We start from the raw sequence: 13,377 nt of genomic DNA, 5'->3' as shown, positions 1-13,377 counted from the left end.
GGACTGATATCCCCCCCCAAAAGAAAAGAAAAAAAGAAAAAACAAAACCAAAAAACCAAAACAAAACAAACAAAAAAAACCCCACAAAACAAAACAAAACAAAAAAACCCTACCAAAAAACAAAACCAGGAAGGGAGAGAGGGCTTAAAAATAAGGCATGGATGGGGGAAAATGAATATTCTGGTGGGAAAAGGGACTGAACCTCTCCCAGGGAGACAGGTTTGGAGGTGGAGAACTCAGGAAGCTCCTTTTGCAGGGAATTCAGGGCTCCCAGGGGTTGGGAAGCTGAAATCTGTGCCCAGTGCTGGGGATTGGAGGTGTCCATATCCAGGGCGCCTCTGGATCAGGAGCCTTTGACTGGAGCAAGGGCTGTGGAGAAAGGATGAAAGGGCAGAAAGTTTGGAATGAAAAGGCAGAAAGTTTGGGATGAAAGAGTTGTGGGATCTCCTGTTCTCTCTCTGTGCTCTGCCTCCAGCCCAGCTGGGATTCGGTAGCAGGAGCTGTAACGAGGTGACAGAAAGACAGATCCTGCTGGAAACAAGGGGAAACGAGGCAAAGATTCCTTCCTCCCCAAATTCCAGGCCTGGCTGCCAGATGGAGCAGGGCCGTGTTCCCCCCTGGAAGCCCAGCGGGGCGCTCGGGTGAGAGGTGCTGGGGCTCCTGGGCTCTGCCCTGCGGCATTCCCTGGGAATGAGCTGCGAGAATTGGAGAGCCCACAGGAAAGTTAAAGGGTTTTTTGGGTTTTTGTTTTTCTTTTTTTCCCTGCAGTCTGGGAAGCTAAAAATAGCAATAATGCCAGAGGAATAAATATAAACACCCAATCAGCCAAACCAAAATTGAGCAAGGGCAGCACTGGGAAGGCAAAATGTGCTGGGTTGGGATGTGCTGCTGGCTCTGCTTCCTGTGGGATTTGGCTTTTTCGGGATTCCAGCCCAGTTTTGGGTGTTGCAGGCCTGGGTTTGATCCCACAAACAACTGCTTTTATCCAAGGGAATCAACAACGGGAAAACCTTTGATGTTCATGAGCTGCAACATCCACTTCCTGCCTTTTCCCGCCTTTTGGGATCTGGGATCATTCTGGGATCATGACACTGCCATGGGATTGTCCCCAAAATCCAATTCCTGCCTTTTCCTGCCTTTTGGGATCTAGGGTCATTCTGGGATCATGACACTGCCATGGAATTTTCCCCAAAATCCACTTTCGGCCTTTTCCCGCCTTTTGGGATCTGGGATGATTCTGGGATCATGACACTGTCATTGGACTGTCCCCAAAATCCACTTCCTGCCTTTTCTCACCTTTTGGGATCTGGGATCATCCTGGCATTGTGACACTGCCACAGGATTGTCCCCAAATCCGCTTCCTGTCTTTTCCCACCTTTTCCTGCCTTTTCCCACCTTTTGGGATCTGGGATTGTGACACTGCCATGGGTTTGTCCCCAAAATCCAATTCCCGCCTTTTCCTGCCTTTTGGGATCTAGGGTCATTCTGGGACCATGACACTGCCATGGAATTGTCCCCAAAATCCACTTCCGGCCTTTTCCTGCTTTTTGGGATCTGGGATCATGACACTGCCACGGGATTGTCCCCAAATTCCACTTCCTGCCTTTTCCCGCCTTTTGGGATCTGGGGTCATGACACTGCCATGGGATTGTCCTGGATGCCAGTGGGATAATCCAGGGATGCTCCACCATGCTGCCACCCCTGCAGCCGATTCTCCCACAGCTGCTGGGGCAAGGTTAATGAGCGCAATTAACAGTGAGCGCGCTAATTGCAGCCGTTCAGGGGGGACATCGCCATCAGCTCGGGTGTCCCTTCATCAGCGGGAATCAGCTGTAATTAGGCAGCGCCTGCTCTGCCAGGACACCTCAGGGATGCAGCGCTCCAGATTCCTGGCAGATCCTGCCATTCCCTCTCCGCCTGAGCAAGGCGGAGTTTGGGGTCACTGGTGGAATTTTGAGCTAAAAATCGGCAGATTTTGGAGGGAAATGTGCTCTGAGGAAGGTTTGTGGGCGCCCACAGCAAACAGAGCCTTGGTGTCAATCTGGAGCAGCGATTCCCGCTGGGATTTTGGGATGGAGCTGTGGAATTAGTGCCCACCTTGTCCTGGCAGTGCAGCTGTCCTGGGTGACACCGAGATGTTCCCCAGAGCTCCACCCCCGCTCCGGGTGACACCATCCATTCAAGTTTATCTCCCCCATGGATTTGAAGCTTTTCCCGATCCCTATCAAAGCCCTTCCCTTGCTTTCCACATGAATAATGAATGCTGGTGCAGCTTCCCATAAATCATCGCCGTTCCCGGTGCCACGGCTGCTTTGAGTGCAGACATCTGCATTTCAGACCACGGAGAACATGCAAAATCCATCTTTTCCCTTCTTCCTGGTGGGATCACGGCTTGCTGCTCCCCAGGGAAGGGTGACTCCAATCCCATCCTTTGGCTTCCTCTGGTTTTGGGGCTGGAGAATGTGAGCTCCTGGCTTCTCCACATTGCTGGGACACATCCTGGTGCTGCTTTGGGAGCGTTTTCATGCCCAGGGTGCTCCTGGAAAGGCCTTGGGAGCTGGAGAGCTCTTTAATCCCTAATGGCATTCAGGGATTTGGGGCAGGTTGAAGCTGGGTGGTCCCTGGGCTGGGATGGAGCTGGTAGATGTCCAAGCCACGCTTCCCTCCTTCCTTGTGGATCCATCCTTCGCCCTTGGGAGCAGCCGATCCCTCCCTCCAGCCAGGGCACACCCACCCACACCCGATTTGCCTTGCAGGAGAGATTTTCCAAGGAGAAGCCCCAACATTCCCTTTCCAACCCATCCTCTGAGGCCTACAGTGTGCGTTTTCCTTTCCCCACCAGGCTTTGAGGGATTCTCCCTCTTTCCCCCCTTCACCTTGGCTCGTCTTTTATCACAAACCGTTCGGAAACTTTTTTTTTTTTTTTTTTTTTTTTAAATTCACGGGTTTTTTATTGCGGCTCCGGCTCCGTGCTGAGGAGCCCGTTCTGAAGTGTTCTCGAGGCTCTCATTGTCCCTTATCTCGGGATTGTATCTGGCTGCAATTCATCCGCAGTCATGCTTCAGAGGCGAGCATCTCTCATATGAGGCCCCTTTCATCACGCGGTGACAACTCTTGAATACATCATTATTCAGCGGCGGGGCTGGGAATTATAATCATTAGGCAATTTTTCCACCCCTAATCTGATTTTATAAACTGTTTCTTTTCATTATCTTCGGGCGGCAAACAGTAAACGCATCTGTCTGCCGAGATCCTCCTGATAGCAGTAATAGAAAAACCCAGCCAGGACATCTCGGTGGTGGCGAGGAGGGAGCAGCCCGCCTGCTCGCCCTGTATTCTCTCACATTCGAGGGTTATTTAGGCTGGAATTCGCCCGGCTCAAATTCCCAGAGTGAAAATTCCCTCGGGTGAATTTTTTTTTGGGAATGAGTGTCCCCTTTCACGTCGCAGCCAGCTAAGGGAGACGCCACCTGTATAATGTGGGATCCCCCACAGAGATGATGTTTCCTATTTAAAAACTTGGGGGGTTTTTCCCCTTTATAATGATGGAAAATCAAATCTCCACGGTTCTTTTCCCTTCAGAAACTTGGGAGAGGCAGCCAAGCTGCTGGGATGGAGCTGGATAAAGCCAATGGGCTGCTTCATTAATTCCCTGCTCCTGGAATGCGTGGGACCACGATGCTCAAGATCCACCAGGATTTCAGCCCTCAGTGCCCATTTTTGGGTTGGAACAGGTCATTAAACCCAGCCGTGGCTGTCACCTGCTGGGTTTGTGGCAGGGACATCGGGATGAGGCCTCCCAGGAGTGACCCTCTCACCATTTTTTTTAAAACCATCCCAAATTTGCTCAGAATTGGGCAGAGCAGGGAGGCTCCCTCATTGCCTATCGCTGGGATTTGGCAGAGCCTTTCCTGCCCAAGGATGGGGATGAGGATGAATTCCGGGGACGAGGAGAACTCCAGAGGTCCCAACCCCATCCCTGTGCCCTCCTGCTCTGCTGTGGTTGTGTCTGCACGTATCCCACCCCACCTTCCAGAGGTGACAGGAGCAACGGGAATCTCGGAAAGCAAGATTTGGATTCCCAGGCTGCTTTTTAATCCCATAGTTATTCCTAGGAATAGGATTAAACAAGGAGCTACGTCCACCCCCTCCTCCTTTAGCAGGTGGGGAACCACCCCCTGCTCTTCCCTTCATGCAAGGAAGGGAATGCTGGAAATTTGACTGAAATCCCCATTTTCTTCTCCCTTTCCCCCAAAAAGCCGAGCCGTGGCTGCCTGGATGGCACAGCCCGGCAGAGGGAGGAGGGAAGGAGGGAGGTTTGACGTCTCATTTAGCTCGGCCCGCAGTGACAGGAACCAATAAAACCGTGTTGATCCAAAGCTTGCTCCGTGCAGCCGCTAAACCCGGGGCAGATGGCAAACAGATAACGGGGGCGCTCCAATTTTCCCCCGTTTATCCGGGAAGATGGAGGCGGATAAAGCAGCGCAGGGTAAATACCCGATGTTGATTCGAGCTCAGGGAATAAATGCCGCTCCTCTGGAAGGGCTGGAGCGGGATTTCCCTGCGCAGGGCCGAGCTGGGAGCTCGGGGGTGTCACGGCCCCATCAGGGCTCCTTCCCGGCGCCGGGAATGCCATCGGAAGATGGAGATTGCCATCTCCCGGCGCCTGGAGATGCTGCAGCGCTGCTGGGAGCGGCCTGGCCGGGCTCCCATCCCATGGGAGCAGCCACATCCCACCCTCCGTGCTCCGGGAAGCCCCAGACCCCTCTCCCGTTTTGCTTTCCCCTCCACCATGCGCGGTCCTGGAGGGAGAGGGAGGAGATGGTGCCGGGTGGGGACACGGATCCCATGGGATGGAGCTCTGGGAAAGCCTTGGAGTGGGAGCATCCCCCAGGGCATAGCGGGATGGGGCTGCTCCTCATGGGATGGGGATTTAGGAATTTGGGAACTTGAGAATTTGGGAATTTGGGACCTGGGAGATTCAGATCCCCCAGGGCACAGAGGGATGGGGCTGCTCCTCATGGGATGGGGATTTGGGAATTTGGGAATTTGGGGATTTGGGGATTTGGGGATTTGGGAATTTGGGACCCGGGAGAGCCACATCCCCCAGGGTACAATGGGATGGGGCTGCTCCTTACGGGATGGGGGTTTGGGATCTGGGACCTGGGAGAGTCACATCTCCCAGGGCATAGAGGGATGATGCTGCTCCTCATGGGATGGGGATTTGGGATCTGGGGCAGTCCCTGAGCTGCTGGAAAATGCTCTGGCTGTCCCTTGCTCCACAATGACCGTCCCCATGGCTGTCCCTGTGCCTCTCCCTCCTCGGGGACATGGATAGGACAGAAGGGGACGTGTGTGGGGCAGAGCTGAGCTTCCAGGTGGATCCAGGGACACCAACCTCTGGCTTTGGACACTGCCCCATGGATCTATCTCAGCTCAGCCAGGGCAAATATTGACGGGTGCCCTTGTGCGTGTGTTGGCAGGGACAGGGGACGCAGACGGGGATGTCCCCAGGGCTGGGAGCTGTCACTTCCCGCTGCTGCCAGCGCTTCCTGGGATTTGCCACGCCGGGATCCGGGACTGTTCAGGGTCCCTGGGGTCCCTGCTCCGGGGTTTTGGTGGCACCAGCTGGAAAAGGGCACCCAAAAGTGTCCTGAGGGTGGGAGCAGGGAATGGCTGGAGCAGGGAATGGCTGGGGAGGGCGGCTCTGCTGGCTGTCCCCTCCACAGCTTTTCCTGCTGGGATGAGAGGATCCCTGGCCCCTGGCAGCACTGGGAAGCGGCGCTAGAGGGAGCCTCCAGGCTGGCAGCACATTCCTGTCTCTTTTCTCTGTTTTTTCCTCTCTTTTCCCTCCTGCAGGAGTTTTCCCAGTCAAGGATTCTGACACCTGACCTGTTCCGGAGCTCTGCATGGAGGCACATGATGCCAACTATTGGAGCCATCCCAAAAACCTGCCCAGCCCTGAGCTTCTTTTCCTCTTCAAAACTATTTTTAAAGGAAAATTTACTTTCCCCTCTTGTTTAAAAAATGTAAATCTTTGCTGAAAATGCACAGCTGGGCGGTTAGTACCGACAACCCATAAATATTTCAAAAATTTCCAGAGAAACCCTGGTGAACTTTATCTCCATTCCCAAATTTCAGATCATCACCATTCCAGAAATGATGGCTGATAGGATAAAGGCGCCTCCTTCACCTCTGCTGCTCTGTTTCTTCCTTAAATACAGTAACAGTTAAAAAAAACCCTTTTAAGGTAAAATCTGCATATTGATATTTAATTATTTTTGTTGTTGTTGTTGTTTTCCAGAGACTTTTTCAGGGATGCTTTTAAAGTAATAAACAACTTTCCCAGTTCATGCTCGAGGCCAGGTTGGACAGGGTTTGGAGCAGCCTGGGATTGTGGAAGGTGTGGAACGGGAATGGTGTGGAATCCATGGAACGGGATGAGCTTTAAAATCCCTTCCCACTCAAACACTTCTGGGGGTCTTTGTGGATTATTCTCCACGTGCTGCCGAATCCAAGAAGCATTTTGGGAATTTAAACCATTATTTTATGCCAGCAACACCTTTGTGCAGCTGCCACACCTCTCCTGTCCCTTCTGAGCACCTTGAGCGTCCCATAGCCGGGGATTTGCACAGCGAGATTCCCTTCCACACAAGGAATTGAGAGGTATTTTTCCATGGGAAGGGCCGGGTTCCCCCCCCCTCCCCAGACACCTCTGGCTGCCACTTCTGGCACAACCGGTTCCCCCCCCGCCCGGTGCGGAGATTGGGATCGAGCTTGAAGTTCAGGCGCTATTGACAAAGATTCTGTCAACACAAAGGTGTTGAAGGACGGGATATTTGCGGAAGAAGTCACCAAGAGGTGAAAGATATCCCCTTCAGGGGGCCTTTTCCTGCTCGGCAGGCCCCTGCTCGCCGGGGTTTTCCAGGAGCAGCCAGAGGCAGGGATGTGGTGGCTCCATCTCCTGGGCCAGCGCGGCTTTGCCGCCCTCCACCCGGGACGGAGCAGAAGCAGAGCCCTCAGGGAGCAGATCCAAGCTGGAAAACAGCCCTGGAGGCTCTGCCTGATGGTGTTTGGGACTCAAATACCCTAAATTAGGGATAGGGAATTGCAGCTCAGCGTGGAGATATAACGGGCTGGTGGAAAGGGAGGTTCCTTGTGTTCTCTCCAGCTCCTTTTCCTTCCCCCCATTCCAAATTATCCTGGGATATTTGCTCACCCTTCTTGGGTTCATCATCCCTCTTTTGCTGCCTCTGGAAGGGCTGTGGGGAGCACCCACAGGCAGGATCCTGCCTGAACCCTCTCCAGAGAAATTCCCTCTGCATGGAGGAATAAGCAGCTCTGGAGCCTTTTTCCATGTGCCAGTGGTTCCCTAAGGGAGCCCCCTCCCTGGGACAGGGACACAGCTTGGGGTCACCCCCAGTTCTGTGTCCCACTGGGAAGAAATGAAGATTTTGGGGGTTGAGATTGGCCAGTGGATGGTGAACAGGGTGTGCGTGGAGCAATGGAGTCTGAAGGATGGATGGACGGACGGATGGATGGATGGATGATGGATGGATGGATGGATGGATGGGTGTCCCCTGTCACTCTCACTCCCTTGGAAAACTGCAGGAGCCACTCCAGCTCCTAAGGGAGATGTGAAGGAATCCCAGAGGATTTGAACCGCTGGGCTTTTTGAGGAAAATCAATCCTGCTCAGGTTTATTGGCGGCTTTGTTAATCCCAGGGCAAGGAATTTTGTGCAGGAGAGCGGATCCCGTGCGGGTCACTGGCTCTGGGCTTCCTCTCCTCGCCGCTGGCCAGGGGCTGTGCAGAAGGAAGCGCACTGGGGGTGTTTTCTCTCCGGTCTCTGGCACACCGTGTCTCCTGCCGAGATAAGGATCAGGCAGCGCTGTTCTCACCTCAGCCCGCACCGGGATCGGGTAACCTGGCACAAACGCGGCTTTCAGGCTTTTCCCGGGCTCCTCCTTCCTCCAGGTGTCCATGCAAGGCCTCCTTTAACTTCTTTTTTATCCTGTTTTCCTCCAGTTTTCTGCAAAGACTTTTTTTTGAGGTGGGGAGGATGGGCACGGCCCCATGGAGCAGCATCCCCTCATCCCACAGATCCTTCCTGGGCAGGCTGGGCCAACACCACTCCCACTTCTCAATCCATCCTATCCCTTATCCCAGCATCCTGCTTGGTCCCTGCAGCAGCCAGGCCTGGTCCTTGTCCCCTTGTCCTGTCCAAAGAGGGCAAAAACCTGTCGGGACCCAGGACATTCCTCTGGGTGATTTGGGACCCTGGCAGGGGGCTCAGAGACCTTGGCATGGAGTCAAAGACACCTGTGCCTTCCATTTTAGCCCATGGAAACAATTACCAACTTTGTGTGAGGATTTACAAGCCACAAGAGTTTGAGTAGAATGATAGTTAATTCATCACAGGGTGAAAAAGTAGAATTTTGGGGGTTTTAGAATGGGGGTTCAAGAGGCAAGATGGAGGAATCTGGGTGTGTCCTGTCCTTCTTCTTCTTCTTCTTCTTCTTCTTGGCCTCCATCTTCTGCTGTGATGGTGACGCTTCTGGATTGGTTTAGAGTAGAGACAGACTGTCTAACATAGGTGATAGGTATTGGTAAATTATTGCAAATAAAATACAGGTAGTTCTTAGTACAAAAAAATAACACCACCTCAAGGGTGGTCAGTGTGCCATGAGCCGACCTGCTGGACAGATCTCAGCAGGTCAGAGAAAGAATAGATAGGAATAGATAAGGAATAGATAGTTATAGATAAGGAAATAGATAGTTACAGATAAGGAAAAATAAACAACCCTGAAAAGCAGAACCGACAAATCTCGACTTCTTCTTCGGTCGCGGGGCTGGGGAAAAAGAGACTTTCTAATGACCCGGGGGTCATTTCAAGCACAGAAAATTGAGAAAAACCCTGTGAAAGCCCTAAAACCTCCAGGCAGCTGGGAGGAGTTCTGCACGATGTCTGAGCCTTCCCAGGGACTGCCTGGCTGCAGTCCCACCGTGCTGCAGCAGCCGGCCCCTAATTGCATTGTTTCCGCTGATCCACGAGGAAATTATTTATGGGCACGAGGAGCCTGCCCGGCTTCCAGGGCCTTTCAACTTTATAGGAGTTTTCCATGGGCTGCTCTTGCAGGTTTGGGTTATTTTTACCCCTCAATTAAAGGGGGTTGCTCTCCCTCCCTCTCTTGGGGGTTGGGTTTTTCCCTCTCTCCTGGCAGGATGGGAAGGGGTTGGGATGGGATGGGATGGGATGGGATGGGATGGGATGGGATGGGATGGGATGGGATGGGCTCCCCCTGGAAGGATCTGGAGCCATGAGGCTCCTGTGGCTGGAGAGGGGCCAGCTTTGCCCTCAGCTCGTTTCTCCCTGCTCTCTGCAGATCCTGTTTTTCCTTTGCTCTCCCGGCTCCGTGTCCCAGCCCTGGCACCGCTGATGCATTCCCAGCCCCCCACAAGCACATCCATCCCCAAAGCAAACAATCGCCCCTGAACGGTGCTGGAAAAGGCACATCCCAGCCCTAAACATCCATTATTACCCTGGCATATGAACTGCTGGAGGAGCTCCATTTCCTCTGGCTCCTTTTTCATGGGTACCTGATACCCACAGTGCTTCCACACCGGGAAATTTGCTCCAGGACGCAGAATTGCCTGGCAAAAACCCCACCAACAGCAGCTTCTCCATCAGGGCAGCATCTCCAGGCTGGGCTCTGCTCCCCTGTAGGATGCTCCTGGCCCCAAAACCCTTTTCCAAGCCACGGGAATGGCTGGGTACCCTTGTGGGGAGGGAACACGGCCTCATCCCAGTCGTGTCCCGCCTGGAAGTTGTTTTCCATGCTCCCACTTCGGTGGGTTTAGGCACACAGAGGCTTTTTTTGGGAAGGGAGCAGCCTGTGTAGCAGGAATAAACCATCTGAGGCTGCTTTAAGCGCCCCTTGGAGCGGGGCCAGGAGCCCAGGCAAGGAAACGCTGGGAGCTTGTTTTAATTTAGTGGTGTTGAAGTGTTCGGCTGCAATTAAGCAGCTGAAAATTAAACAGAACCAGTCATTAGGGCTGGTGGGACAAGCCCAGCAGACCAGAGGATATAAATTATTTCCAATGGGGGATGCCAGAGCCGGGCTCGGGATGGATGGGGATGGTTCCCCTCCAGTGGCTGTTATCTCTTGGTTTCAGTCAGAGGAATTTCATCCCGAGGAAGTGAATCTCTGCAGCTGCTGGATCTTGGAGCAGGTAAGGAGAGGGAAAAGAAGCTCATGGCAGAGGGTTCCCTGTGCTCTCCCGCTCCCTCCATCCCAGGGAGTTCCTTTGTCCCTGCCTGAGCTGGGTTTTGAGCTCCCAGCATTATTCCCTGGTGTTGATGCTCCCCTTCCCCGGATCCTGCTCCCCATGGAAGGATCTGGAGCCATCAGGCTCCTGTGGCCCCAGCGCTGGGCCACTCCCAAGCGTGTTCTGGGGGACAATGGCCTGATCCAGGCCGTGTCCTGGGGGAATTTCTTCACCATCTGGGCTGCTTTGGAGGAAGGATTTGGAGCAGGAATTGATCCTGGGTGGAGTGAAGGTGGAGAGGGGCACGAGCGGGAATTTGGGCTGGAAATCCCTCACCTCCTGTGGGGAAAGAACAGCTGAGAGGGGAGGGATGGGGCAGGCTCTCCAAAAACTGCTGGCTGGGCACATCCATGGTGTTTATCCAGATAATTCTGGGATATCAGAGCTCCCAGGCAATGCAGAGGGACAACCTGGATCCATAAAACTCCCAGCATCCCGCAGGATTCTTTTACAAACCCAGAGCCAGGTAAACACAGAAATGCTCTTTTAAATCCCTCACCTTTCAGCAGAAAAAATACTTAAGCCTGGCTTTAAAGTCAAGCCCTGGTTTTAAGTGCATTCCTGGGACATGCTGACGGGAATGGGAAGCTCTCCCTTGGCTTCAGCAGGATTTTCCCGGCCTGAAATGGAGTCCAGATCTCCCAAAATAAATCCCCCCAGCTCTGGAGCTGCAGAACCACACAGAGCCCCAGGAATTCTCATTCCCAGAAAAGGATCCAGCTCATTCATCTGCCCACATCATGTGTGTTAAATTCTGCTGACATCTCCCAGAATTCCGGGGAATAAATGGAAACCAGTGCCCGGAGAGCGCTGGGCTGGCGATGCCACGGGATGAGTGGCAGGAGCATTGTTCGCGTGCAGCCTTTCCAAAGGGAGCTCCCATTTCCCTCTTGCCAGGACAAGATGTGAAATTTCATTCCCATTTTATCCCAATTACTGGCTTGGAATTCTGGCCCGGAGCATTTCCGGTAATGCACAATAACTCCAATATCCCGGGTGCTTTCCCAGTGTTGGATTTAGGGGGGAAATTCCACTGAATTCCCAGTCCATGCTCCCCATCCCAGATATTCCCATTGCAAGGCTCCATCCCACCACTCCTCCTCCAAGGAGAGCAGCACAATTCACCTTACCAAAAAACCTCATTTGAACCAAAAAGCTCATTTGGGCTTTTCTCAAATGAAATGGAACTTTCCCAGCCACTTTCTCTCACCTGTTTATGTTACCAAAAAAGTCTGAAACCTCGAAATCTTTCCCAGCTCAAAATATATCTACTCAACCCCACACACCTAAAAAAAAAAAAAACCCAAAAAACAAAAAAACAAAAAAAAACCAAAAAAACCCCCAAAAAACCAAAAAAACAAACAAAAAAAAACCCCAAAAAAAAACCCACAAAAAAAAACCCCTGAAAAATCCCATTTTGCTCCAAAAAGATGGTTTTGCTCCTGGAGAAATCAGTGACAAAAATTTATAAGGCCGTAAATAATTATTTTCTGGTTTATTTGGATGGTCTCCTGCAGAATCAGGGAGGCGGAGCAGTGAGGAAAAGTTCTTTTTTATCCCCCCTCCCATATTTAATTTTAAAGGCCATGTGCAAGGAGGAGCTGTCAGGCAGGAATGGGAAGCAGAGGGAGAGGGATTTTGGGATGCAGGAATTGGCTGGAGCGGACAAGGCAGCTCTTCACAGCTTTAAATCCCATTTTATATCCCCCCATTCCCACACAGGGAGAAATAAACAGAGTTTTGCTGTGATTATTCGGGGCCTTTATGGTGGTTGTAATGTTCTGTGCTGCTCACCTCGCTCTGGCCCTGCATTTTCACACTGAGACGAGTTTCTGCTGGGAAATGAGCCCTGAAAGGAGTTTACCTGCCTCCAAATGGCTCCAGACCCTTGGGAAATCCTCTGGAGCTGCACCAGGGAGCTCTGGATGGGCGGAATGGCACAGCCCTGGCTTGGTGCCCTTGCCAGGGGCTCTGGAGTGTGGCACCAGCGGGGAGAGATGCAGATTGGAAAATCCAGGACTACTGAATTCAGTGTTTATATATTCAATACAATCACATTCAGCACTTATAAATTAATATCCAGCCCTATAAAACGTTGTTTAAAATCCGCCTCCACCATCAAAGCCAAAGGACCTTGAGGAAAACCAATTTTCAGGGAATGCAGGTTTTTTCTTCCCCCTTTTCTGGCTGAGCAGCCTGGCAGGTTCAGAGCCATCCCTCGGGAAATCCAAGGATCATTTATCCCACTTTTCAGGCCACCCTCATGTGCACCCCACCCTCTTTCCTACAAGACCCTCTCAGGACAAGAAGATCCTGCATTAAACAGTGCTGGATCCATCCATGCCCTAAAACCTGACTTAAGCATGATCAAACCCTATCGGATCTGCTCCCAACTCTTTCCAAGGAGGAGCAGATCCCCTGCTCTCCCCATGCCAATCCCAGCGAGCCCCCGGTGCTATTCCAGCCTGCCCGAGGTGTTCTTTCAGCAGCACAACTCAACATCCCTCTCCTTGCCAAGCCCGGGAGGGGGGAATCCATCCCGCTAGGAAAACAACGGGAATGGCTTTAGCAGCCCCCCGGCCCCAGCACGTGTGGGGTTTGTTTGCAGAGCCGGGAGCTGATCCCGCCTGGATTTACACCCGGCCAAGGCTTGCTCAGCCTTAAGCGGGAGCTCAACCTGAAGGAAAATATCGGGAGGGAGGTTTGTTTCTCTTTCAGAGCGCTGGAGGAGCCAGGGAATATTCATTCCCCAGAGAGAGAGAGACACCTGGGCTCCATGGCCTTGGAGGGCTCCTCCAGCCTCAAGGATTTCACAATTCCAGGGGGGCTCCCGGTGGGAAGGAGCTGTTCGTGCTTCCCGCTCCCACCAGAGGCCCCGCGGGTTCTCAGCACCCCTGGAGGAATTCCCAGCAGAGGGATGCCGGTTTTCCCGGGAATGGCGGCAGGGAGAGGAAGGAGCCCGGCTCTGTCCTTTGCCGCATTCCGTGCGGGATCCCGGCTCTCCCAGTCCTTTCCAGAGGCTGCTCCTGCCGGCCCCTCCTCGCACGCG

The sequence above is a fragment of the Geospiza fortis genome, unplaced genomic scaffold (assembly GCF_000277835.1).
Source record: "Geospiza fortis unplaced genomic scaffold, GeoFor_1.0 scaffold275, whole genome shotgun sequence".
Taxonomy (NCBI): Eukaryota; Metazoa; Chordata; class Aves; order Passeriformes; family Thraupidae; genus Geospiza; species Geospiza fortis.
This window is presented reverse-complemented; position numbering follows the sequence as displayed.